This window comes from Schistocerca gregaria, chromosome 1 (assembly GCF_023897955.1).
Source record: "Schistocerca gregaria isolate iqSchGreg1 chromosome 1, iqSchGreg1.2, whole genome shotgun sequence".
Taxonomy (NCBI): domain Eukaryota; kingdom Metazoa; phylum Arthropoda; class Insecta; order Orthoptera; family Acrididae; genus Schistocerca; species Schistocerca gregaria.
In genome coordinates this window covers 584,005,591-584,030,899 of record NC_064920.1, presented here as the reverse complement: position 1 = coordinate 584,030,899, position 25,309 = coordinate 584,005,591, and the positions used below count along the sequence as shown (strand labels likewise).

General features: G+C 42.9%; 1 protein-coding gene and 1 non-coding gene across 7 annotated transcripts in view; both read right to left on the bottom strand.

The window, feature by feature from the left end:
* Nucleotides 1-25,309, bottom strand: part of LOC126357243 (leucine-rich repeat-containing protein 4-like) — a 1,171,476-nt gene that overhangs the window by 370,403 nt on the left and 775,764 nt on the right. For all 6 annotated transcript variants that reach the window (XM_050007439.1, XM_050007438.1, XM_050007440.1 and 3 more), the window contains one exon: nucleotides 23,964-24,039. The gene's annotated coding sequence lies outside the window, so the exon portion shown is untranslated. The remainder of the gene's footprint in view (nucleotides 1-23,963; nucleotides 24,040-25,309) is intronic.
* Nucleotides 11,980-12,054, bottom strand: Trnas-gga (transfer RNA serine (anticodon GGA)). The gene has a single exon. It is a non-coding gene; the product is annotated as a tRNA-Ser (tRNA).

Genomic DNA, 25,309 nt, shown 5'->3' with positions numbered 1-25,309 from the left:
CGGACAATATACTACTTCCCCCTACACACGTCTCGCGTAATGATCATGAGAAGAAAATTCGAAAAATTAGAGCCAACACAGAGGCTTACCGGCAATGTAGATGTAGACGTACCTGAGGGAAGACGACACTCTTTTAGTGGATATCTGTCGAGGAAATTTGGAGAAAAGGCATATGACGCTGGCTGCAGAACCAACGTATATTTCGCGTAAGGACCATGAAGGCAAGATAAGAAAAATTAGGGCTTGTATGGAGACACACCGACTGCCGTTTTTCCCTCGGTTTATTTGCGAGTGAAACAGGGAACAAAATGACTAGTAGTCGTAAAGTGTACCCTACGTCACGTCGGCTAGCTGAGTCTGTGTGTAGATGAAGATGTAGATGTAGATGTAGACTGTTCGTCGTGGCGTGTTTGTAAGCATTAACTGTGAATTTGCACTGAGAGAAAATTCATTAAAGTTGTTCGTGTCGGTCGCCATGAAGAAGCAGACCACTGAAGACGTGTTCTTGAGGTTCTCCGGGAATTGTCTACGGAGCTTGATACAAAATAAAAGAGACTGCTGCTGAAAATTCGTGTTGGTACCAAATATTAAAAGTTGTTCCCATCTCAGTCTACACAAATATCAATTTGTTCCTCCACTGCCAAAACATGCCGTTTTCTGTTAGGGTAAGCACGAGCTACGCTTTTGTTAAGTCTGGCGAGACGCAAGTACACGGCAGTAACAAACTGTTTATACGCTGCCACTTATCTGATCGATTATTGTTTATTCGCGGCCAATTATTTGATCTATTCTATAACTGTGTATTAACAGAGTTGTACGTCGAAAAACATTCGTCTACTAATACGACACGATAAACAGTTTGGTACTAGTTAGAACAAGTAATTTCACTCGGCGTGGCGCTTCAGCTTTTGTTCAGAAGTTTTTACAATGCCCGAGTGAAACTCACCAACCGTTTACAGTTACAAATTTCATTGCATTAACTCGCATTTCCACCGCGTATTGTAGTTGGTTTTTATTATCATGAGATGTTTTGATAGAAGAGATTTTAATTTTTTTCTTTGTTGTATCTTACGTTAGTCGTGTGATTTTGTAATTTCGTCATATGCCTTTAGTCCAACATCTGCTGTCCGTCGCGAATATTTTAATAAGTCGTTTATGCCATCCGTTAACCAGTGAAGTAGCACTTATTTCATAAGCAGAATGCCTTGGTGAAAAAAATTCATTTTTAAATATGATGACTTTTGTCGGTATTTTGTGGTCGAGAGACACATCAAGGCCAGACAGACAGTAAAATAGTTCTGATTTCAGGGGTTCAGTAGTTTCTACCTGTCTTGTCCCCAGAAGTCTGAGTGAAAAGTTCGAATTCTGTATGTGATAATTATATCGGCTTTAATCATGACGCAAACTCTGGACTCTTCCCCGACGTCATACATAATGGTACACAGTATTCACAGCTCGGAGAGGAAAGTCTTAGGATTATGAAAGCTAGTGTGGGAAGCACCACAGTAGAGGCGAGAAACTCCCACTCCCCAATCAAAAGGCATCCCTCTTCTCATTTATGTTGTTATTTGTCTTAAATTCCTTCCCGAATCAAAAGGCACCCCTCTTCTCATTTATGTTATTATTTGTCATAAATTCCTTACCTATCACGAAGAAGAAGTTGCCGTTAGGGATCCAGTTGTTAGTGCACTTATCGGAATAATGTTTCCTTTATTTTGAATTACAAACATTCAGAAAGACAATATTCGTTATTAAGAAATCGACTGAAATACACTACTGGCCATTAAAATTGCTACACCAAGAAGAAATGCAGATGATAAACAGGTATTCTTTGGACAAATATATTATACTAGAACTGACATGTGATTAAATTTTCACGTAATTTGGATGCATAGATCCTGCGAAATCAGTACCCAGAACCACCACCTCTGGCCGTAATAACGGTCTTCATGCGCCTGGGCATTGAGTCAAACAGAGCTTGGATGGAGTGTACAGGTACAGCTGCCCATGTATCTTCAACACGATACCACAGTTCATCATGAGTAGTGACTGGCGTATTGAGACGAGACAGTTGCTCGGCCACTATGGACACAGACGATTTCAGTTGGTGAGAGATCTGGAGGATGTGTTGGCCAGGGCTGCAGGCGAACATTTTCTGTATCCAGAAAGGCCCGAAAAGGACCTGCAACACGCCGTCGTGCATTATCCTGCTGAAATGTTGGGTCTCGCAGGGATCGAATGAAGGCTAGAGCCACGGGTCGTAACACATCTGAAATGTAAAGTCCACTGTTCAAATTGCCGTCAATGCGAACAAGAGGTAATCGAGACGTGTAACCAATGGCACCCTATACCATCACGCCGGGTGATACGCCAGTATGGCTATGACGAATACACGCTTCCAATTGCGTTCACTGAAATGACGCCAAACACGGATACGACCATCATGATGCTGTAAACAGAACCTGGATTCATCCGAAAAAATGTCGTTTTGCCATTCGTGCATCCAGGTTCGCCGTTGAGTACACTATCGCAGGCGCTCCTGTCTGTGATGCAGCGTCAAAGGTAATCGCAGCCATGGTCTCCGAGCTGATAGTCCATGCTGGTACAAACGTTGTCGAACTGTTCGTGCAGATGGTTGTTGTCTTGCAAAAGTCCCATTCTGTTGACTCAGGGATCGAGACGTGGCTGCACGATCCGTTACAGTCATGCGGGTAAGATGCATGTCATCTCGACTGCTAATGATACGAGGCCGTTGGGATCCAGCACGGCGTTCCGTATTACCCTCCTGAACGCACCGATTCCATATTCTGCTAACAGTCATTGGATCTCGACCAACGCGAGCAGCAATGTCGCGATACGATAAACCGCAATCGCCATAGGCAACAATCCGACCTTTATCAAAGTCGGAAACGTGATGGCACGCATTTCTCCTCCTTACACGAGGCATCACAACAGTGTTTCACCAGGCAATGCCGGTCAACTGCTGTTTGTGTATGGGAAATCGGGTGGAAACTTTCCTCGCGTTAGCACGTTGTAGGTGTCGCCACTGGTGCTAACCTTGTGTGAATGCTCTGAAAATCTAATCATTTGCATACCACAGCATCTTCTTCCTATCGGTTAAATTTCACATCTGTAGCACGTCATCTTCGTGGTGCAGCAGTTTTAAGGGGCAGTAGTGTATGCGTATGTTTTTCTTCCTCTAAAGCACATAACGTCGGAATATGAACCCGAAATTTGCAGCCGTCGTCCTACAGGCGTCTCTGAGAGAAGTATCAAAAATACGCTACAGACAGTAGTGTGACCTCGGTTCTCTGACGAAGGGCAACCTGGAAGTTCTCCAGCGAACACGCGCAGTGTTGTCGCACAGGTCTGCGGGTGCCGTGGCGGGGGATGCGCTGTCTGCAGCAGGTAGTGGGGTGTTAGGGCGCCGGCTGAGCGCACCGAGAGGTCGCTGTCTTATCCAATATGCAGAAGGAAGCGCACGCGAATCAATTCGGTTTCGTTGCTACAGCCGAGCCGAGCCCGCGGGCGTAGCGCGGCGTAGCGGACCATACATCCCGGCCCGCCTCGGCGGCTGCTGCATCCAGACCGAGTTTTCTGGCCGCAAATGAAATCAGGGCCACAGACCGATATGCTCCACATATCTCGGGCGCAGGGGCACTCGAATATGTTCCGCAGCAGATCTCTCCGCTATCCAAATATATCGCCTCCTGTTGACGGGGGATGGTCGCCTCTGCCGCGCAAACGCCCAATTGTAGAAAGATCCCTCTTTAAACAAACAAAACTGAGGTGTGCGCTGCTTATCTCAAGATGCTACAAGCATAATTTCTTCGATATGGGTCTTCATTAGCAATGTGATGAATGAAAGTAAATTTCATGAGTAAAAGATAATAATTCCATCTGAGAAGAGTCTGTGTTAGTCGTATAGATGAAGTTACAGAATACGGCTCGGTTACCGGTAACACCTTTTTATTGTCGAGGGGACGGAGCGTTGTGGAGTAGTTTTAGTATGACGTCAACATCAAACTGTTTCGAGACAGAGAAACATCGAAGACAACTGAGCTTTGGTTAACAGACGACAAAAATGTAATAAAGGAGCAAATTTAATGTTCACTCAGGATGGTATTTCATAGTCTAAACACGTTTAGGGGTTTGAAAACAAATAAAAACCACTACTAACTAGTTATAACCTATCTAAAATGTAATGTTCTATTCCTATCGATGTCACATAGCAACGGCTATTTTCAGTCGTTATTGTTAAAATGAGCTTGAAAGTTCAGGCATCAAAGATGCCAAAAAGAAAAAGTATGTACATAAGAAGTGAAAAAAATAAGAATCTGTTAGATAATTATCAGTTTGGCTTTCGGGAAGGTAAAGGCAGCTGGATGAATCAAGACTTTTCATAAGGTTTTTCGATCTAGAAGAAAGGTACGATAATTTCAAATGGTGCAAAGTGTTACAAATTCTCACGAAAATGGGTTCAAGTTATAGGAGGAGGAGGAAGAGGAGGAGGAGATTAGTGTTTAACGTCCCGTCGACAACGAGGTCATTGGAGACGGAGCACAAGCTCGGATTAGGGAAGGATGGGGAAGGAAATCGGTCGTGTCCTTTCAGAAGAAACATCCCGGCATTTGATTGAAGAGATTTAGGGAAATCACGGAAAACCTAAATCAGGATGGCCGGACGCGGGTTTGAATCGTCGTCCTCCCAAATGCGAGTCCAGAATGTAAACCACTGCACCACCTCGCGCGGTGCAAGTTATAGGGAAAGACAGGTAATAACAGTATGTGCAGGAACCAATATGGAATAGATAGGAGTAGAAGACCAAGAACGACAAGGTCGGAAAAGAATGGGTGTGAAAAAGGCATGAAGCCTTTCTTCTCTGATACTCAGTCTATGCACTGAACACTGAAGAAAGAAATATCCAAAATCAAAGATTGGTTCACGAGTAACATTAAAATGCAGGGTGAAAGAATATCAGTGATAAAATTGGCTGATGACGTCTATATCCAGAGTGAAAGCAGGGAAGATTGAAAGGCATACTAAATGGAATGGACAATCTAATGGTTATCTAGTCTACTAGAATCAACCATCGGCCTTAATATGAGCAAGAAATTTCTGAGAATGTACATTTGGAGCGCATGATTGTGTGGAAGTGAGTCACGGACTGAGGAAAAAAGGGAAAAGAAGAGAAAGAAAGCGCATGAAATGTGGAGCTACAGAAGAAGGTTGAAAATGCGGTAGATTCATATCATAAGCAATGAAGATAACGAGAAATGGAACATACGGTGAAACGTCAGGGAAAAACTTCTTTGGTACTAGAGGTAGTGTAGTACAAATGTGTTGCTGTGTTTTGCGGACTGCGCAGCGTGTAGACTGCTGATAAACTGTAACAAGTCAGAAAGTCGGTACTAGTGATCTTTGAGAAGGTTCCCCCGGTGTGGCAAAATGACGAAACACAACGTGCATGTCAGTCAGGAGTTGGGCAGCAAGCCAGTACGAGCCGTTCCAAGAAGTGTGCTTGGCAGTGTTAACAGACTCGCAGCATCAACGCATTTTCACAGCTGTCATTGGGCTTTGTATTTACTCATAAACACGTACACCCCCGTCACATTGCAATAAATCGTCCAACTACGAGGCGTCTGCATTACGAAATCCAATCTGACATATCTTTAGTTTAGATTATTAGATCTAAAATATATAATTCAGAATTGGTTGTGAATAAAATAATTAATAACCAATTTAAGTTAATCTCTCTTACAATAGTCTATACTGTGAGCGTTAAGTTCATGAACGCAGATACCATCTACATCAAGAACCAACTCGACAGAGAACATGTTTCTCAAGTTGCCTATAGGTGGAAAACCACGCACTTATGTTACCCACATGGGAAACGTCGTTAAGGTTAATGTCAGGTATAAATCGGATTGCACTACCCGTCACAAGAGCAAGGTCATCAACAAGAACTCACGCTTCGCACTGAAATCACATTACCTCAGCACGTAGATTAACATAGGGGCTCGAACTATTTGTCTTTAAAGAAATTCTGCTATTAATATAAAAGTAGAATGTTCTAGTAAATCACAAAATTCAATAGGTCCCAGTATCTTCGAGAAGCTACAAATCTCAAACAATAAACAACAGCACGTGGCACGAATGGAATCAGTAGCCCGCACGTCAACAGCCAGCAACCGTAACCGCTACGACACGACGGACAAGACACAGCAGGTCGCAATATTAAGGATTCGTTCACTCCAAATACGTGTCTTCTCACGCTTATCACGAAAGTGATCAAATACCGGATATCTAGAAAGTGCGTAGCAAGCAGTGCTCATGCGGCCATTCCGGAATTCGGCAACACCGTAGTGAACGATCTTGAGCGCTGGTAGAGAGTCACTTTGAATATCTCTCATCGTCACCTCAGTTCATTATAGGCTGCATCCGAGTTTCATATATAACAGAGTTTTATTATTATTATTATTATTATTATTATTATTATTGGGCGATACTTTACCAGTTTCTAAAAAAAGCATTTTATCTACTGCCTAAAAGTATAATTTCTCTGCATACTGCCGCCGCGAAATTGCCGACTGCTAGTGCCTGCGTGTTTTGTTGAAACAGCTCATCGCAGTGGCGACACCGTTCGTTTGAATGTTTGTCAGTGTGAAAAGAAGCAGCTTTTTGTTAGAATAAGACGAAGAGGAAGAGGAAATTACGGTTAAGCTAATTAGATCTAGCTGTAATAACATATTCCAATCTCTTCCGTACTGTATGGCTTGCGAACTCATTACTGAAATCGTTATGTTTGTGGCCATGCGGAGCAGGATAACTACACATGTACCCTTCGAGGCGCTCATCGTCGTTATCGCCAAAAATCTGCCTTAAGTATTTGTATGGAGTGTAGCCATGTATGGAAGTGAAACGTGGACGATAAATAGTGAAACGTGGACGATAAATAGCTTAGTCAAGAAGAGAATGGAAGCTTTCGAAATGTCGTGCTACAGAAGAATGCTGAAGATTAGATGGGTTGATCACATAACTAATGAGGATGTATTGAATAGAACTGGGGAGAAGAGGAACTTGTGGCACAACTTGACTTGAAGAAGGGATCGGTTTGTAGGACATGTTCTGAGGCATCGAGGGATCACCAGTTTAGTATTAGAGGGCAGCGCGGAGGGTAAAAATCGTAGAGAGAGACCAAGAGATGAATACACTAAGCAGATTCAGAAGGATGTAGGTTGCAGTAGGTACAGGGAGATGAAGAAGCTTGCACAGGATAGAGTAGCATGGAGAGCTACATCAAACCAGGCTCAGGACTGAAGACCACAAAAACAACAATGCAAAGCTTGCCTAAAGCGACAGACCATTGTCATCCGAGCTCTAAATTTTTGTAGCATAAACTCATGCTTTTATACGCATGCTTCCACTGTGTGGAAGGGATGGGAATTTCATGGATGTTTGTCGATATTAGCTGAAGCATTCGATGTCTCCTCGCAAACTCACAGCCAAACTGCCACTTTCCAGCATAACCTGGCTAGTGGTTCGTGTGTCACCGCAACCTAAATTTCGAAAATTAATGCAAAAGAAAACGAAATATTGTCAGCGTCCTGTTTTTATGTTTGGATACGTATGGCGTCATACCCTACACCATCATGACGTTACGGGACGAAGCCCCCGCCCCCCACAGCTGGTATCGAAAGGTTCAGTTAAACCACTTCTGACGTTACGTGTGTGGCCATATTCAGCCAGCTGCCAAGAAATATTAGTGCGCTGGATCTGTTTGAAAATTGGAGGAAATCAAGAATAGCATTTATTAAGGGTCGTAGCATACCAGTTATCAAAATTTCCGCCGGTTCACGCAGATATCGCTGCACCCTGTTGTACGAGATGTACGCTGGGGTTACGGAGCGCCAGGCACGTTACTTCATTACTGTCGGCGACGGCGACGGCGTCCCACGCCTGGAGGCGTCGTGGCGCGCCCAGGAATGCCTGAAGAATGCGAGTGTGCGCCGCCACAATGGGGACAGAACCGGTACAGCGCCCACGGCCTCCGTGCCTGCGCTTCTTTCTGTACGGCACGCCCTGCGCTCTCCTCAAACTTTTGCTCTGTGAGCCGTGACCTGTGGCAGGTGTTCTTTGCGGCTGACTTCTTACGTGAGCGAAGTGAAGAAAATATCCTTCCCTGGCACTGAGGTGATGTTGATACCAATGATATTATTTTTTTATTTGTTGGCACTATTTGCACAAAAATGTTACAAGGCTGGCGACATTGTTTCATCAAAAGATTGTCCTGGCAAATATACGTTTCCTTTCAGGTTGAAATTCCAAGTATCTCTTGAGTCAATTTTTGTTGCATGTGAAAGCAGTTACACTCGTTTTCATTGACTCAAGCTTTTTCTGACGTCACGTCATATACACTATGTGATCAACAGCATCCGGACACCACCAGAAACATACGTTTTTCATAACAGATGCTTTGTGCTGACCCCTTCTACCAGGTACCTCATATCAGCGACCTCAGTAGTCATTAGACATAGTGAGATACCAGAAAGGGACGCTCCGCGGAACTCATGGGCTTCGAATAAGGTCAGGTGATTGGATGACACTTCTGTCATACGTCTACACGCTACATTTCCACACTCCTAAATATCCCTAGGCCCACTGTTTCCGATATGATAGTGAAGTGGAAATGTGAAGGGACACGTACAGCACGAAATCGTATAGGCCGACCTCGTCTGTTGACTTAACAATCCACTGCAAGTACTATGACAGTTAGGTGGGAGGTGAGAAAACTTGGATTTCACGGTCGAGCAGCTGCTCATCACGCAGTTAATGCCAAACGACGCCTCGCTTGGCGCAAGGAGAGTAAACATTTAGAAAAATGGTCAGTGGAAAAACGTGGTATGGGGTAACGAATCACGGTACACAATGTGGCGATCCGATGGCAAGGTGTGGGTATGGAGAATGCACGGTGAACGTCGTCTGCCAGAGTGTGTACTGCAAATAGTAAAATTCGGAGGCGGTGGCGTTATGGTGTGGTCGTGTTTTTCATGGACGGGGCTTGTACCCCTTATTGTTTTTCGTTGCATACCACAGCAGAGGCTTTCGTTGATGTTTTAAACACCCTCTTGCTTCCCACTATTGAAGAGCAATTCACAGATGGCGACTGCATCTTTCAACACGATCGAGCACCTGTTCATTATGCAAGGCATGTGGCGAAGTGGTCACACGACAGTAACATCCGTGTAAAGGACTGCCCTGCACTGAGTCCTGACCTGAATCCTATAGGACACATTTGGATGTTTTGGAACGCCGACTTCGTGCCAGGCCTCACCGGCCGACATCGATACCTCTCCTCACCGCAACACTCCGTGAGGAACGGGCTGCCATTCCCCAAGAAACCGTCCAACACCTGACCGAAGGTGTGCCATCGAGAATGGAAACTGTCATCAAGGCTAAGTGTGGGCCACTACTATAATGAATTACCGAGCGAGGTGGCGCAGTGGTTAGCACACTGGACTCGCATTCGGAAGGACGACGGTTCAATCCCGTCTCCGGCCATCCTGATTTAGGTTTTCCGTGATTTCCCTAAATCGTTTCAGGCAAATGCCGGATGGTTCCTTTGAAAGGGCACGGCCGATTTCCTTCCCAATCCTTCCCTAACCCGAGCTTCTGCTCCGTCTCTTATGACCTCGTTGTCGACGGGACGTTAAACACTAACCACCACCACTATAGTGAATTCCAGCATTGCCGATGGAGGGGACCACGAACTTGTAAGTCATTTTCAGCCAGGTATCCGGATACTTTTATCATATCTGTATTAGCAGTTTTTCAAATTTCAATCATAATTTGTTATTTACTTGTCATTAGTTATTTCAAAACTATAATTTGGTCAAAATCTAAAATAAAAATATTACTGTATATTAACAGTTTTCTAGCACTTGGTAGTATGGACAAGTGTGTAATTGTTATTCTAAAAAATTATTTCATCAATCACATGCGAGAACTACCTAGACATGTTTTAACTTCCGTAATGAACTGCTGTAGTTTGTACACACACAGCGCTAGAAAACTGTTTATAGACTTCAATACTTTTCGTTTTGCATTTTGACTAACGCTGTACTTTTAACGTACGTAATGTTTTGAAAATGAACAAACACATTCGAAACTAATAACGTGTAATTCAAATGCATTGCAACTACTATAAAAGACTAAAGAAATAGCAAGATTAAAGAAATCTGCCGGTCCTTCTGCTAGCGCAATGTTTGATTTCAACTAACTTTGCCAGATAGTTACTGCAATTAAATTTCACATCTACATCTACATCTACATGACTACTCTGCAATTCACATTTAAGTGCTTGGCAGAGGGTTCATCGAACCACAATCATACTATCTCTCTACTATTCCACTCCCGAACAGCGAGCGGGAAAAACGAACACCTAAACCTTTCTGTTCGAGCTCTGATTTCTCTTATTTTATTTTGATGATCATTCCTACCTATGTAGGTTGGGCTCAACAAAATATTTTCGCATTCGGAAGAGAAAGTTGGTGACTGAAATTTCGTAAAAAGGTCTCGCCGCGACGAAAAACGTCTATGCTGTAATGACTTCCATCCCAACTCGTGTATCATATCTGCCACACTCTCTCCCCTATAACGCGAAAATACAAAACGAGCTGCCCTTTTTTGCACCCTCTCGATGTCCTCCGTCAATCCCACCTGGTAAGGATCCCACACCGCGCAGCAATATTCTAACAGAGGACGAACGAGTGTAGTGTAAGCTGTCTCTTTAGTGGACTTGTTGCATCTTCTAAGTGTCCTGCCAATGAAACGCAACCTTTGGCTCGCCTTCCCGACAATATTATCTATGTGGTCCTTCCAACTTAAGTTGTTTGTAATTTTAACACCCAGGTACTTAGTTGAATTGACAGCCTTGAGAATTGTACTATTTATCGAGTAATCGAATTCCAACGGATTTCTTTTGGAACTCATGTGGATCATCTCACACTTTTCGTTATTTAGCGTCAACTGCCACCTGACACACCATACAGCAATCTTTTCTAAATCGCTTTGCAGCTGATACTGGTCTTCGGATGACCTTACTAGACGGTAAATTACAGCATCATCTGCGAACAACCTAAGAGAACTGCTCAGATTGTCACCCAGGTCATTTATATAGATCAGGAACAGTAGAGGTTCCAGGACGCTTCCCTGGGGAACACCTGATATCACTTCAGTTTTACTCGATGATTTGCCGTCTATTACTACGAACTGCGACCTTCCTGACAGGAAATCACGAATCCAGTCGCACAACTGAGACGATACCCCATAGCTCCGCAGCTTGATTAGAAGTCGCTTGTGAGGAACGGTGTCAAAAGCTTTCCGGAAATCTAGAAATACGGAATCAACTTGAGATCCCCTGTCGATAGCGGCCATTACTTCGTGCGAATAAAGAGCTAGCTGCGTTGCACAAGAGCGATGTTTTCTGAAGCCATGCTGATTACGTGTCAATAGATCGTTCCCTTCGAGGTGATTCATAATGTTTGAATACAGTATATGCTCCAAAACCCTACTGCAAACCGACGTCAATGATATAGGTCTGTAGTTAAATGGATTACTCCTACTACCCTTCTTGAACACTGGTGCGACCTGCGCAATTTTCCAATCTGTAGGTACAGATCTATCAGTGAGCGAGCGGTTGTATATGAGTGCTAAGTAGGGAGCTATAGTATCAGCGTAATCTGAAAGGAACCTAATCGGTATACAATCTGGACCTGAAGACTTGCCCGTATCAAGCGATTTGAGTTGCTTCGCAACCCCTAAGGTATCTACTTCTAAGAAACTCATGCTAGCACATCGTGCGATAATTCCAGGTATATGAGAAATCCTAGCAAAACAAGATTCGAGCTTCCAGAATGAGATTTTCACTCTGCAGCGGAGTGTGCGCTGATATGAAACTTCCTGGCAGATTAAAACTGTGTGCCCGACCGAGACTCGAACTCGGGACCTTTGCCTTTCCCGGGCAAGTGCTCTACCAACTGAGCTACCGAAGCACGACTCACGGCCGGTACTCACAGCTAAAGTTTGGAAGGTAGGAGACGGATACTGGCAGAAGTAAAGCTGTGAGTACCGGCCGTGAGTCGTGCTTCGGTAGCTCAGTTGGTAGAGCACTTGCCCGCGAAAGGCAAAGGTCCCGAGTTCGAGTCTCGGTCGGGCACACAGTTTTAATCTGCCAGGAAGTTTCAAGATTTGAGCTGTTGTCACAGGAACGTGATGTCCACATACTTCAAAAGCAACGACGCACTTAGTGTCAAACCGGACGCTGTTCACACAACGGTCACTGTTAACTTGCAGCACAGCACTGCCGACCAATCAGCAAAGTACTACCTTCCACTGAAATTCTTGAAAAAGATCCTGAACCAGAACATTCAGTGTTACTCTACAAAAAATGCGTGTTGACACATGAATCAGTATCTGTGTACATATTCCTTCAGCAAACGATGAAGCAACGTGTCAACGTGTCACGTCTCATGCGCTCCGTCGCGCTACGGGGAACAGACCTGGAGCCGAGAACCCGCACACCGACGTAGGTTCCGGAGGTTGGCGAGCGTTGCCAGAGGCAGCCCTGATAACAGCCACCTTCCTTACGCGCCACCGAAACCCTTTGTTAGTACAACGAAAAGTTTCAGGGCCGGATGTCATAGTTGCTGATAAATCTTCCAGGTTGTGTGATCGTGGTCCGTGAAACACTTCCGTTCGTAACGTTTCGCCGAGAGGCGCTAGACGTCTTCGGGCGGGATCGTGCTTTTGTCAGCATGGCTCAGTGGAACCAAGAGCACATCTCAAGATGTCCAGCGCAGCTCTGACCGAAATGTTACAAAAGGAAATGTTCCACGGACCACGACCACGGAACCAAGAAGATTTACCAGCAACTACAAGTGTTTGTTTCCGAAGCAAAATCATAGCGTGATTTCCAGGATAATCGGCCATTGGAGAGCTCAGTATAGTAAGTACACGTATAAATTGCGAAAGATAACGAAGAACAGTTAGTAAAAGCGAAAACAGAACCTACGAAAAATATTGTTAGATGACGAGACAAGTTAGTTACATATGACACAAAGATTCACCAGTTACCTAGAAGTTAAAGACCAATATGGAAGCACTGTGTTTGAGTGGAACATGCAACAAAATTCTGCTGCCTGAATCGGGAAATGAGTCATCCGCTGGCACAACTGAGTGCTTCATTTATTTAGTCTGCCATAAAAGGTTCTGACGCTAAAGAGTCATCATCAAATGTTCATCACTATTATCATTTTCTTCTTCTTCTTGCTCTTTATACAGCAGCAGTAATTGATAAAGAGACTTTATTTAACAAAGAATATTCTTAAGACAGAGTGAATAAATAAATAATGATATCAACTATAGTTGTCGAAGAATTATTTCTCGACTTACTATTATCAGCTACGAATCTACAACAATTTTCTTTACATAAATGAAGTGACTCGTCACAAAGACTGTAGAAGACGTTGGCTGCAGCAATTTAGGAATTACACGACAGTTACAGTTAAGAAGGTAGTATTAATTCTAACGAAATACAACGAGTAAATAAAAGGGAGAGAGAGAGGGGGGGAGGGGGAGGAGAAAGAGAGAGAGAGAGAGATACAGCGATAAAAAGACGTCGTAAAATGTTTGGGTATTTACCCTCACATACTCCACAGAATGCAGTAAGGCACGTTTCCTCTACTACAAGCGAACAGACGAGAACCAAAATACTCGGTTCCTATCTCCAGGCAGCCAACACTGCGGCGTGCGCACTTTACAGTACTCCTCTCCGACAGCAGCTAGCCTTTGTTAGCGCTACATCTCGCTAATCAAATTAGCTGACCTCACCGTAGTGTTAGTCACACAGCGTCAAACATCTGTAGCGCATTTTCTCTTCGTTCTTAACGTCTATGAATATAAACATATAATTAGCACAAGAAAACGTGTGGGAATTAAAATGATATTAAATCTACTGTAGCGATTCCTGTTGGTAAAAAATTTCTCTTTGAAACAGGAGGACTCAGCAACACAGATCAAACAAAAGTTCATTCTTTGTTCACACTGCAATTACTTTGAGGTTTATTGAACAGCATTCTCTCTCTCTCTCTCTCTCTCTCTCTCTCTCTCTCTCTCTCTCTCTCTCTATCCCTCTCTTCTCCTGTTACCGACCTCCGTTTTCTTTTATCTTGCTCTAAACTTCTCTTACCTACATACTCTTTTAAATTAGTGTTATCAATAATCTCATTCACACATTGTCATATTTGCCTTCCTCCGAGCCTTTTCCTGTATTGCTCTCTATTCGTTGATACCACAGCGCACTACTGCCATCCTCAAGCAAATTGCTATAGGCTGTTTTCCTAGAATAATCTCCAAGTACCTCTTCATTTCGTAGTTCATCTGCCAATAATTTTCTTTTTATGATACGGTTTGCAGATTTTATCATTTCTTCTGTGTTTCCAAACCCCGCGTTTCATTTCCAAGCAAGCTATCACTTCGTGTTCTAAAGGGTCATAGCTTCCTATTTACTAAAGCATTTATTGCCTTCTTATATACACACTATTCTGAAGAGCTGATACGTAAAATGTCGTTTTCCATGTCAGAAATTGTGATGACATGTCAGCAATATTAATCTTTTTCATACCGAGAAGATGATATCCACCGAAACCGGAAATAGTAATGGAACAACTCTGCGACAAGCATTTTTTAAAATACCAAATTCATTTAACACTTTTAAAGAAAATTCTTCTTGAAAACTATGGCTGAACTTGTAACTGACAACTAAACATATAGCCCAAAGTTGTCGGCGAAATATTGCCATACTGACGGATCTTTAAGAGGTTTACACTCAGTAAAAGTTAGGACAAGATCCTGAAAATATCACCTTCTATTACATACTACTAATGACGGAGAATAACAGGCACCACAATAAATATATTGTGTCTTCCAGCCTACTACGAGCCTTTCGACTTCACGTCAGTCTGAAGTTTGTAATTTTCCAATTGGCTTTAACGAAATGTTTTACATTTGTTTAGTTGCCCCATTGCGGTGATAGAGTCACTGGTTTTTCTTGAAGACTGGCATAAACAGATTTAAATAGTTTTATGAACTAGTCGCGGACGGGAACTAAAACGTAAATATTCCTGTCTTTATCCTGTCGGTCGTGTTGGCCACTGAGTACTACACAAACAGAAAGCGGTGGAGCTCAGATGATTATACGGAAAGCTGGCTAAAGCCGGAAATAAGTTCGGCCGAATTTTTTTCAAACGACCTAACAGTGTTCAGAAAGGATAGATTAAATGCAATTGGTGGTGGAGTATTTATTGCCGTCTGAAGTAATTTACCTTGTAGTTAAATTGAAGTAGATAGCTCCTGCGAAATAGTATGGGTAGAGGTTATACTTGACAATCGGACTAAACTATTAACTGGATCGTTTTACCGACACCCCGACTCAGAAGATATAGTTGCTGAACAATTCAAGGAACACTTGAGTATCATTTCAAATAGATACCTCACTCACACAATTATAGTCGGTGGTAAATTCAATCTACCCTCGATATGCTGGAAAAATTATACGTTTAAACCTGGCGGCAGGCATAAGACGTCATCCGAAATTGTACGGAATGCTTTCTCAGAAAATTATGTTGAACAATTACTTCATGAGACCACTCGAAGCGTAAATGGTTTGCGAAAACGTACTTGACCTTTCAGTAACAAATAATCCTGAACAAATAGGGAGTATCAGGACAAATACAGGTCGCATCGCTGTTGCAGAAGCAACGAAAAAAACACGCCAAATTTAAAATAACACAAAACCCACAAGGTTTGCACAGTTTTGCAGAAGTTAGAAATATAATGCGTACTTCAATGTGAGATGCTTTTAATAATTTCCACGACGAAACTCCGTCTCGGAATCTGGCAGAAAACTCGAAGATATTCTGCTCATACATAAAGCAGACCAGAGGCAAGACGGAATCAGTACTTTCACTATGCGATAACAACGGTGAAATCATTTATGACAGTGCCACTAAAGCAGAGATAATAAACATGTTTTCCGAAACTCCTTCACCAAACAAGACGAAGTAAATATCCTTGACTGCCAATCAAGAACAACTGCCAAGATGAGAAACATAGAAGTAGATATACTCGGTGTAGCAAAGCAGCTTAAATCACTTAATAAAGGCAAGGCCTCCGATCCAGATTGTACACCAGTCAGGTTCCTTTCAGAGCATGCTGATACAATAGTCCCATATTTAGCAATTATATACAACAGCTCGCTCACAGAAAGTTCCGTACCTAAAGACTGGAAAATTGCTCAAGTCACACCAATACCCAAAAAGGGAAGTAGGACTAATCCGCTGAATTACAGACCTATACCACTAACGTCTATTTGCAGTATGGTTTTAGAACATATACTGTACTCGAACATTATGAACTACCTCGAAGAAAACGATTTATTGACACATAGTCAGCACAGATTCAGAAAATATCGTTCTTGTGAAACACAACTAGCTCTTTATACTCGTGAAGAAATGAGTGCTATCAACAGGGGACGTCAAATTGATAACATATTGTTAGGTTTCCAGAAGGCTTTCAACACCGTTCTTCACAAGCGGCTTCTAACCAAACTGCGTGCCTATGGAATATCGCCTCATTTGTGCGACTGGATTCTTGATTTCCTGTCAGAAAGGTCACAGTTCATAGTACTAGACGGAAAGTCATCGAGTAAACCAGAAGTAATATCCGGCATTCCCCAAGGAAATGTTATAGGCCCTCTACTGATCCTGATCTATATTAACGACATTGGAGACAACCTGAGTAGCCCTATTAGATTATTTGCAGATGATGCTGTTATTTACCGTCTTGTAAAGTCACCAAATGACCAAAACGAATTGCAAAATGGTTTAAATAAGATATCTGTATGGCGAGGAGAGTGGCAATTGACACTGAATAAAGAAAAGTGTGAAGTTATTCACATGAGTACTAAAAGACTTCCCCTAAATTTCGATTACGCGATAAGTCACACAAATATGATGGTTGTGAATTCAACTAAATACTTAGGAATTACAATTACAAATAACCTAAATTGGAACGATCACATAGATAATGTTGAGCGCAGATTAAACCAAAGACTGCGACTCACTGGCAGAAGACTTAGAAGGTGTAACAGGTCTACTAAAGAGACTGCTTACATAACGCTTGTTCGCCCTATTCTGGAGTACTGCTGTGCGGTGCGGGATCCGCATCAGGTGGGACTCACGGATGACATCGAAAAAGTTCAGGGTAGGTCGGCTCGTTTTGTACCATCGCGAAGTAGGGTAGATAGTGCCACTGACTTGATATGTGAATTGGAGTGCTAATCATTAAAACAAAGGTGTATTTCGTAGCTAAGCGATCTTCTCACGAAATTTCAGTCATAAGTTTTCTCCTCCGATTGCGAAAACGTTATGTTGGCACCCACATACACAAGGACAAATGCTCAAGATAAATCAAAGCCCGCACAGGAAAATTTAAGTGCTCGTTTTCGCCGCGCGCCGTCCGAGAGTGGAACGGTAGAGAGACAGCATGAAAAAGGTTCATTGAACCCTCTGCCAGGCACTTTATTGTGAATAGCAGAGTAATCATCTAGATGTAAATGAATCGAGCATTCCGCAAAACAAAAGTGGCCTTTTTAACACGGGCCGTACTATCACATTTGCAGATATGCAACCTTTCCACTTCCCTATGTTGCTGCGATCATAGTTTATACGTACTTTAAGAAACACAGTAGGTTGCGTGACAAGAATTTAAGTCTTGTTACATTTATAAGAGACAGGGTGAAACCGTGGTCAAATGCAAAGAAATTCTTCGGAGTAACCAGACATCGTGATTTGCAGCAGGAGAACAAATACTGGTAGTAAAACTATGTTTACGTTCTGGTTCAGCAGTGAGGTCTGATTTTCAGATTAATAAAAAAAATTTGGTGATTTCCTTTGTTTCTGATTATACCTCTGTCATCATGAAAGCAATACTAACGTATTTCTACACGTTGAGGCTGCGTGTTCGTTTCTGTCGTAATATACTAGGCATTACTAACAGTAACAGTTTTCGTAAGTACCTATACAAAAGTATCTGGTTGTTACGGACGTAAGGCTTCTCGAAATACGTCACACAAACAATTTCGCCTGTATAGCTTTGCAAGCCGATTTTTCTGCTGGTATCATAAAAATATACGGCCTTTCATTTCTATGATTTAATTCGGGATTTTTTAAATATTAAATGAAATGGAAATGAATATTTACATTACAAAATTGTATTAAATCTATTTCTCATAATAGACATTTAATATATTCCAAATTAAAGATGTAAAAACGAAGAAAATTATCTCATTACTAGAAGCGTAACTGGAATTGTGCTGTATGCAGTGGCAGCAATCAGTTTCCATGATGCAACGCTAGTACGCCCTACTGAGAGTTGAAAGCCGAAACCATCCTTGGCAAATATCCAACGAAATATATTTATTGACACAGTAATACAAGTAATTGATGCTAGTTTCAACGCACACTAATGCTTTGCCACAAGATCCAGGTCGAGCTGGCTCCATTACTGATGGTAGAAGATACTTTCATGCTTCTATGGTAATCCGCGATTAATTTATAGGCAATTCAGGGGCCAAAATGCGTAACACAGCGATCGCATTTGATTCGCATTGATTCAAAATCACTATAACAGCAACTATCTAGTAAATCTCCAAAAACTGTGCACGCTACTCTGTTTTGCACGCGGTATCATTAGTAACGTTACAACACGCAACTCAATTTCCACTTGAAGCTACTTGGCTTAAATCTGTCTTCATAAACAACCGTTAAAACAGATATAAGGTCACCAGACATAAATGACGATATAAATTAAAGAAATGCTACTCGAAGCAAGATAAAGAGGAAAAAAAATTGTGAAAGGAAATGGCAAAAAATGCAAACTTATTTCTACTCAGGCAGTTAGTGCTTAAACGGTATTAAAATACTGCTGACCTTACTGCTCACCAGCGTTTTGGATTAGACTCAGGAAGTTCCTGCAACTTCTCATGCAATAAGTCGGCAGGACACTGCTGATGACCTCTAGGTGTTTCCCAACAGAAAAACTCACTAGGCTACCCTTTACTCAGCTGGTGGCAAGATTTACTACCTTACAATTCGGTGGAAATGAGGAAGAAATGACGTGGCTAGCAGTTCCATAGTGAAATGTCATAGTGTTAACGGTCTGGATGCGTAATCCGTACTTAGATTTTCTGTGATGTTTCCTAAATATGCTGTAATGGATTCTCTGACAGAACCACATGGGGTGGCCGAGCGGTTCTAGGCGCTATAGTCTGGAGCCGTGCGACCGCTACTGTCGCAGGTTCGAATCCTGCCTCGGGCATGGATGTATGTGATGTCCTTAGGTTAGTTAGGTTTAAGTAGTTCTAAGTTCTAGGGGGCTGATGACGTTAGAAGTTAAGTCCCATAGTGCTCAGAGCCATTTGAATCATTTTGAACAGAACCACAACTGATTCCCATCACCCTTTTCCCCGCCATTCTGCAGCCAAGCTAGTCTTCCGTTCCTTGTCACTTCACTGTCGACGACAAGACGAAGCCTATTCTACCTTTCTCGCTTCCTCCGTTCCTTCTTTGCTGCCTTCACTATTCAGTGAGCCTGTTTCCTTTGGGAAAAAAAGGGTAATGAATTGTAGGTCGCTACTCAACTGTCGAATGGGGACTCTATGCCCGTCGTCCCCTTAGATACTTATTCGAACGGGGTACAATGTCTGCAGTTACTAGATAACACCAGTTTAATTCTGTTCACAAGATAAGCGGGACATAAATCAAGCGCAAATTGCGTCCTTCAATTAACTCTGCTTCATGTTTCATACATCATATTACAACTGGAGGGGGGGGGGGGGGAAATCAACAACTCACCTCCTCTATGACTTCGAATACAGAACGCAGCGAAGCTATCTCGTTTTGGTACAAGGCCCATAAAACGTGTCAGTCGTCAGTGAGATATTAGAAATGCAAACCACAGATGCATCCTGTTGGGCTCGAAAGCCAGGTGAGCGTGGTCAATCCCCGCTGCCGCAGCCAGTATCGCACGCAGCTGGGGTTCCCACGGAGCCACGCCAGCCGCTCACTACCCCTCCCCCCACACACACCCTTCCTGGCCCCCCACCACGTCCCTAAGCAACTGAGCAAATTTGCGGACGCGTATCCCATAAATCTCCCTGATTAAAAGCAAACACAGTCTCCGTACATTATCCGACCCCGATTTTGCAAATCAGAGTCCGTACAAATAGCGGATTACACCAATAGCGTGAAAAAAGAATGATACTCCACGTGCACGTTCTGCTCCGCACGTGGAGCTGACAGCGCCGCGAGTCATCGGGTAGAAACAAGTCACAACCCTCGCATCCTCTGGTATGCAGACTACTCATTTTCCCGCCATCTATACTTTGAAGCACTTCCATCTCTTATATTACTGTTATTATTATTGTGGTCTTCTGTCCGAATACGGTTTGGTGCACCTCTCCGAGCTACTCTATACTGTGTCAGCCTGTTCATTTCCGACTAACTAGTGCAAGCCGGCCTGTGTGGCCTTGCGGTTAAAGGCGCTTCAGTCTGGAACCACGTGACCGCTACGGTCGCAGGTTCGAATCCTGCCTCGGGCATGGATGTGTGTGATGTCCTTAGGTTAGTTAGGTGTAAGTAGTTCTAAGTTCTAGGGGACTGATGACCACAGATGTTAAGTCCCATAGTGCTCAGAGCCAACTACTGCAACCTACCTCTGTTTGAACTTGCTTTTGGAAGTTCATCTCCTGGTCTCCCACTGTAATATTTACTCTGCACACTTCCCTCCAATACTGAATTTATTATTCCGTAACGTCTCACACTGCATCCTATCAACCGGTCCCTTGTTATGGTCAAGTTGTGCCACAAATTTGTTTTCTCCCCAATTCGATTCAGTACCTCCTTATTAATTATATACTCTATCAAAGTAATGTTTAGTATTCTTCTGCAGCACCATATTTCAAAAATTCTCTTTTTGCGTGACATGTTTATCGTCCACATTTCACTTCTTCCACTCTCCAACCAATATCTTCAGAAAACGCTTCCAAACACTTAAATTTACGTTCGATGTGACCGTATTTCTCTTTTTAGGGAACGCTTTTCTTTCCATTGCCAGTCTGAATTTTATGTCGTCTCTACTTCGACCATAATCAGCTATTTTACAGTCCACACGGAAAAACACATCCATTACTTTTAGGATCCCGTTTCCTAATCTAAATCCTTCAGCACCGTCTGATTTAAATCGACTACATTCCGTTACCCTTGTTTTGGTTTTGCTATGTTCACCCTATACCGCTGTTTCAAAAGACTGTCCATTCCGTCCAGCTGCTGTTGCAAGTCCTTTGTTGTCTCTGACAAAACAATAGTATCATAAGCAAACCTGAAAGTTTTTACTCCTTCACCCTGCATTTTATACCTTCCATAAATTTTTCTGTGGTATCCTTTACTGATTTCTCATGAACAGATTGAACAACATCATAGAAAAACTATTAACATTGTCAAAAAGTGCTTTCATTTCGTGTCATTTAACTCTTACAGCTGCAATCTGGTTTCTCTACCAGCTGTAAACAACCCTTCGCTCCCTGTATTTTTCCCCTGGTACCTTCAGAATTTACCTTCAGAATTTCAAAAAGTATATTACAGTCAATAGCGTCAAAAGATTTCTTTCAGTCTACAAACGCCATGATCGCAGATTTTTCTTTCCTTAATCTGTCTTCTAAGATACATCGTACGTTCAGTCTCGTCACGCATATTCCTTCACTTCTCCAGAACTCAAATGTCTACTCAAATCTCTCACAGGCAAATGTTCTCCTCGAAGGCTCAAATGTAAATCCTACAGCGGTGCTTTGTGATGTTACGAAAGACGGATTATGTAGTATAAATGCACAAAATTTGTGTAATCTTCTAAGTGATTAAATACTATGAGCAACAGCGGGCGCACTTGCATGCAGAGTTTCGGAAACAGGGCTCTTTAAGTTACTTACATGGCCCGTTGCAACTTACGTAAAAGTTATCAGAACACTTTTCGTTGACCTGCCCGAAGAGCACAACGCACAGCGTGCTACGTTGTGTACAGGAAGTGAGTCAGACCGGGATGGAAATCGCGAGGCGGATAAAAGACCGTGGCTGGTGCTCCGGACACCATGAGTGGGCTTTCTAGGCTGTTTCCCGCGATCGTTAAGCAAATGCTTAGCCGGTCCCCAGTTGCCGCATCAGGAAATAAAGATACACTAACAGTGAAAATAAGATCACACTCAGTATAAAGCTTACACAGTTCATAGACAGGTGGCGCTCGCGTCTTCGTTCCTCAGGTACCTCACGACAGGAAGAGCATCCGAGTCCGAAGTTTAGCAAACGTCCTGAGCACGGCGGACCGCGCACTAGACGGCAGAGACGCTCAGTAAACGAAGACGATACACTTACTTTTTTTCTTTTTTTGGTACAGAATTACAAGCAAGATCTCATCAACATTCGGGAAGTGCCGAGACACGAGTAGGTGGTAATACCAAGTAGGTTAGATATAACATGGCTACTTACGTTAGGATGTGGAACGGACTGGCAAGACTTGAAGTATTTCCCATACAGCAGTGATACATTTATCGACGCTGAGCACGTGTAAACGGTGCACACACAGCCAGCACACGCGGTTTTCCTTCGTTACGGTAACGGACGATCGTGGCGTCAGAGACGGTCTCAATCAGCAGAATTAAAGAACGATTTTCAAATCGCAGATGCGCCATTTCCCAACATAACAATGCCATAGGTAGGGGGAATACTAGAGAAAAATAATATACATGGCGCTCTAAAATCATTCATCTGATTTCGTAAGACTGAGCAAAGGTGAAAGCTTGGGGTGTATTTAATCTTAAGCACCAAAACTAAAGATTCTTCTTGGCACTAGTTTTAAGTTGCCGGTTCATGTAGTTGACAGTTGTTAGAGATCTGGCTTTTTCTACAGTTGCGTGAACATACCGACGGAGCACGAACCCAATGGCACCAGAAGGTTAGAGCATGTAGGGTAAAGGAAAATACTGAAATGAAAACATATGGTTCAAGAGACTTTTTCAAGTGCCAAACATGTACGATGTACGTATGTGGACTGAAACGACGAATGAAAATCTGTACCTAGGCCGGTTATTGAGCCCGGATCTCGTGCTCACTATGCAAATGTACTAACCATCACGCCATCCTGGCGTGTGTGAGACTTGCAGAGGTCCTCGGAACCATACGGTTTCACTTGATTAAAGCAGCTGTGCCTGGGTTTCAGGCAGGACCCCAAGTTTCGTTCGATGTTGAGTTGCTATTCCAATACAGTTGGAGAACCTCTGCAATATTGTTCGAGTTTGGAGAGCGGTGGGGGTGGGGGGGGGGGGGCGGGAGGGGGGGGGGGGAATACCAGCAGGATGAGGTGTCTATGGCAATTTGGGTTGAGGAGGGAAGAGTGTTTGGGTAGTTGGCGCAGTTTTGTTAAGCCACTCTACCAGGTTGGCCCTAATGGTTAGCGCATCTGCTAAGTCAGCAAGAGACGTGGGCGCGAATCCCGGCATTAGTACAAATTTTCATTAGTCGCTGCAGTCTGCATATATACAGGAAAACACTGATCATTAATGCAGCTCTAGAAAGCTCCATGAGTTTGAATGCATAAGATACACCCGCGTAAAATCGAATTAAACGTTTCAAAATAATATCAGTGTAGTCCACTGCACAAGTTAAAACTTACCCTAAGTTTCTACCTTCATTTATGTAGAAAGCTTTGTGAAATCGAAAAAAATCTTTCTGAAACATCCTGTTACACCGGTATTTGTAACTCTTTTACAACGTGCTAATACATGGATAAAATCTTACCTTATTTATATTTTCCGCGACTTTTTGTTGCTGTCAGCCCCAAGTCCGTCTGAAAGTCTGTCTGTCAGCATGACATCTGAAAAAAGGAAAATACTTCTGTTATAACGTTCATACAAGTAAAATATAGATGCTATGTGAACGACTGTTTTCCAGAACTTTTATTCGTAAATATAGCGATCAACAGATTCTTCAATATTGATAAAGAGATAAATAAATAAAAGTGTTTCATCTGCATTTTACATACGCAAGTGTAAAACGCTGGCTCCCATCAGTTATATAGCGTATTAGATGGCCTTCACAGCATTACCGAGCGACGAATCGCAGTGTTTTCATACATATGATTCGCTTTCTCGAGAACTAGGGTTCTATTTTACTTGCTGCTGTCCTGATTCAGCGCCGGCCGGGGTGGCCGAGCGGTTCTAGGCGCTACAGTCTGGAACCGCGAGACCGCTACTGTCGCAGGTTCGAATCCTGCCTCGGGAATGGATGTGTGTGATATTCTTAGGTTAGTTAGGTTTAAGTAGTTCTACGTTCTAGGGAACTGATGGCCTTGGAAGTTAAGCCCCATAGTGCTCAGAACCATCCTGATTCAGAGTTAGCGTAGTTACACTAAATCAATTAGAGGAAATGCTGGGCACATCGAATTCGTTCTTTACGATTCCCTAAACCGAATTTGTGCTCCGTCTCTAGTTATGTCATCAACAACGAGTGTTAAACCCCAATGCTCCTTTCTTAACAAAACTGAAAGCACCACACAATGTGAATTTGACCTCTTCATCCTCAGTTTACGATCTTTCAAACAGGAGTCATATGAAAAGGTTAAACATAGACAGGAATATTGTGTTATATTGCAATTTAACATATTATCACGCCCAGTAGTTGTCGTAGTTTCGTTCCAAACTTAAGTTAAATACAGGCAATCTGTTGTAATTACAGAAACCCAGAGGTATGTGCCTTTCTGGTGCCGAACAACCCATATGTCTCAATAACAGAGTGCTCGCGGTTGTTGTAGAGCCTGCAATTGATTCTGAGCCAAAATTACAGAATCCGACAGCACAAACCATTTTATATCTCGACAAAAAAAAGCAGGACACAATAGTTTCAAACTTATACATTTTTGAATCCACTGTTTACCCGATGATGCTGTGGTCTTGTTGTGGTATTCAGCTTGATGACTAGTTTCATTCAGCTCTCCAGGCTAGGCTAATCTTCGCAAGCCTTCTGATCTCTGCATAACCACTCCAGCTGAAATGTATCGGAACCTGTTTACTGTAGTGTAGTCAAGTTTTATTTCCATCTACAATGACTCCGTCCCCCCCCCCCCCTCCTCCCACACTCCATGCACA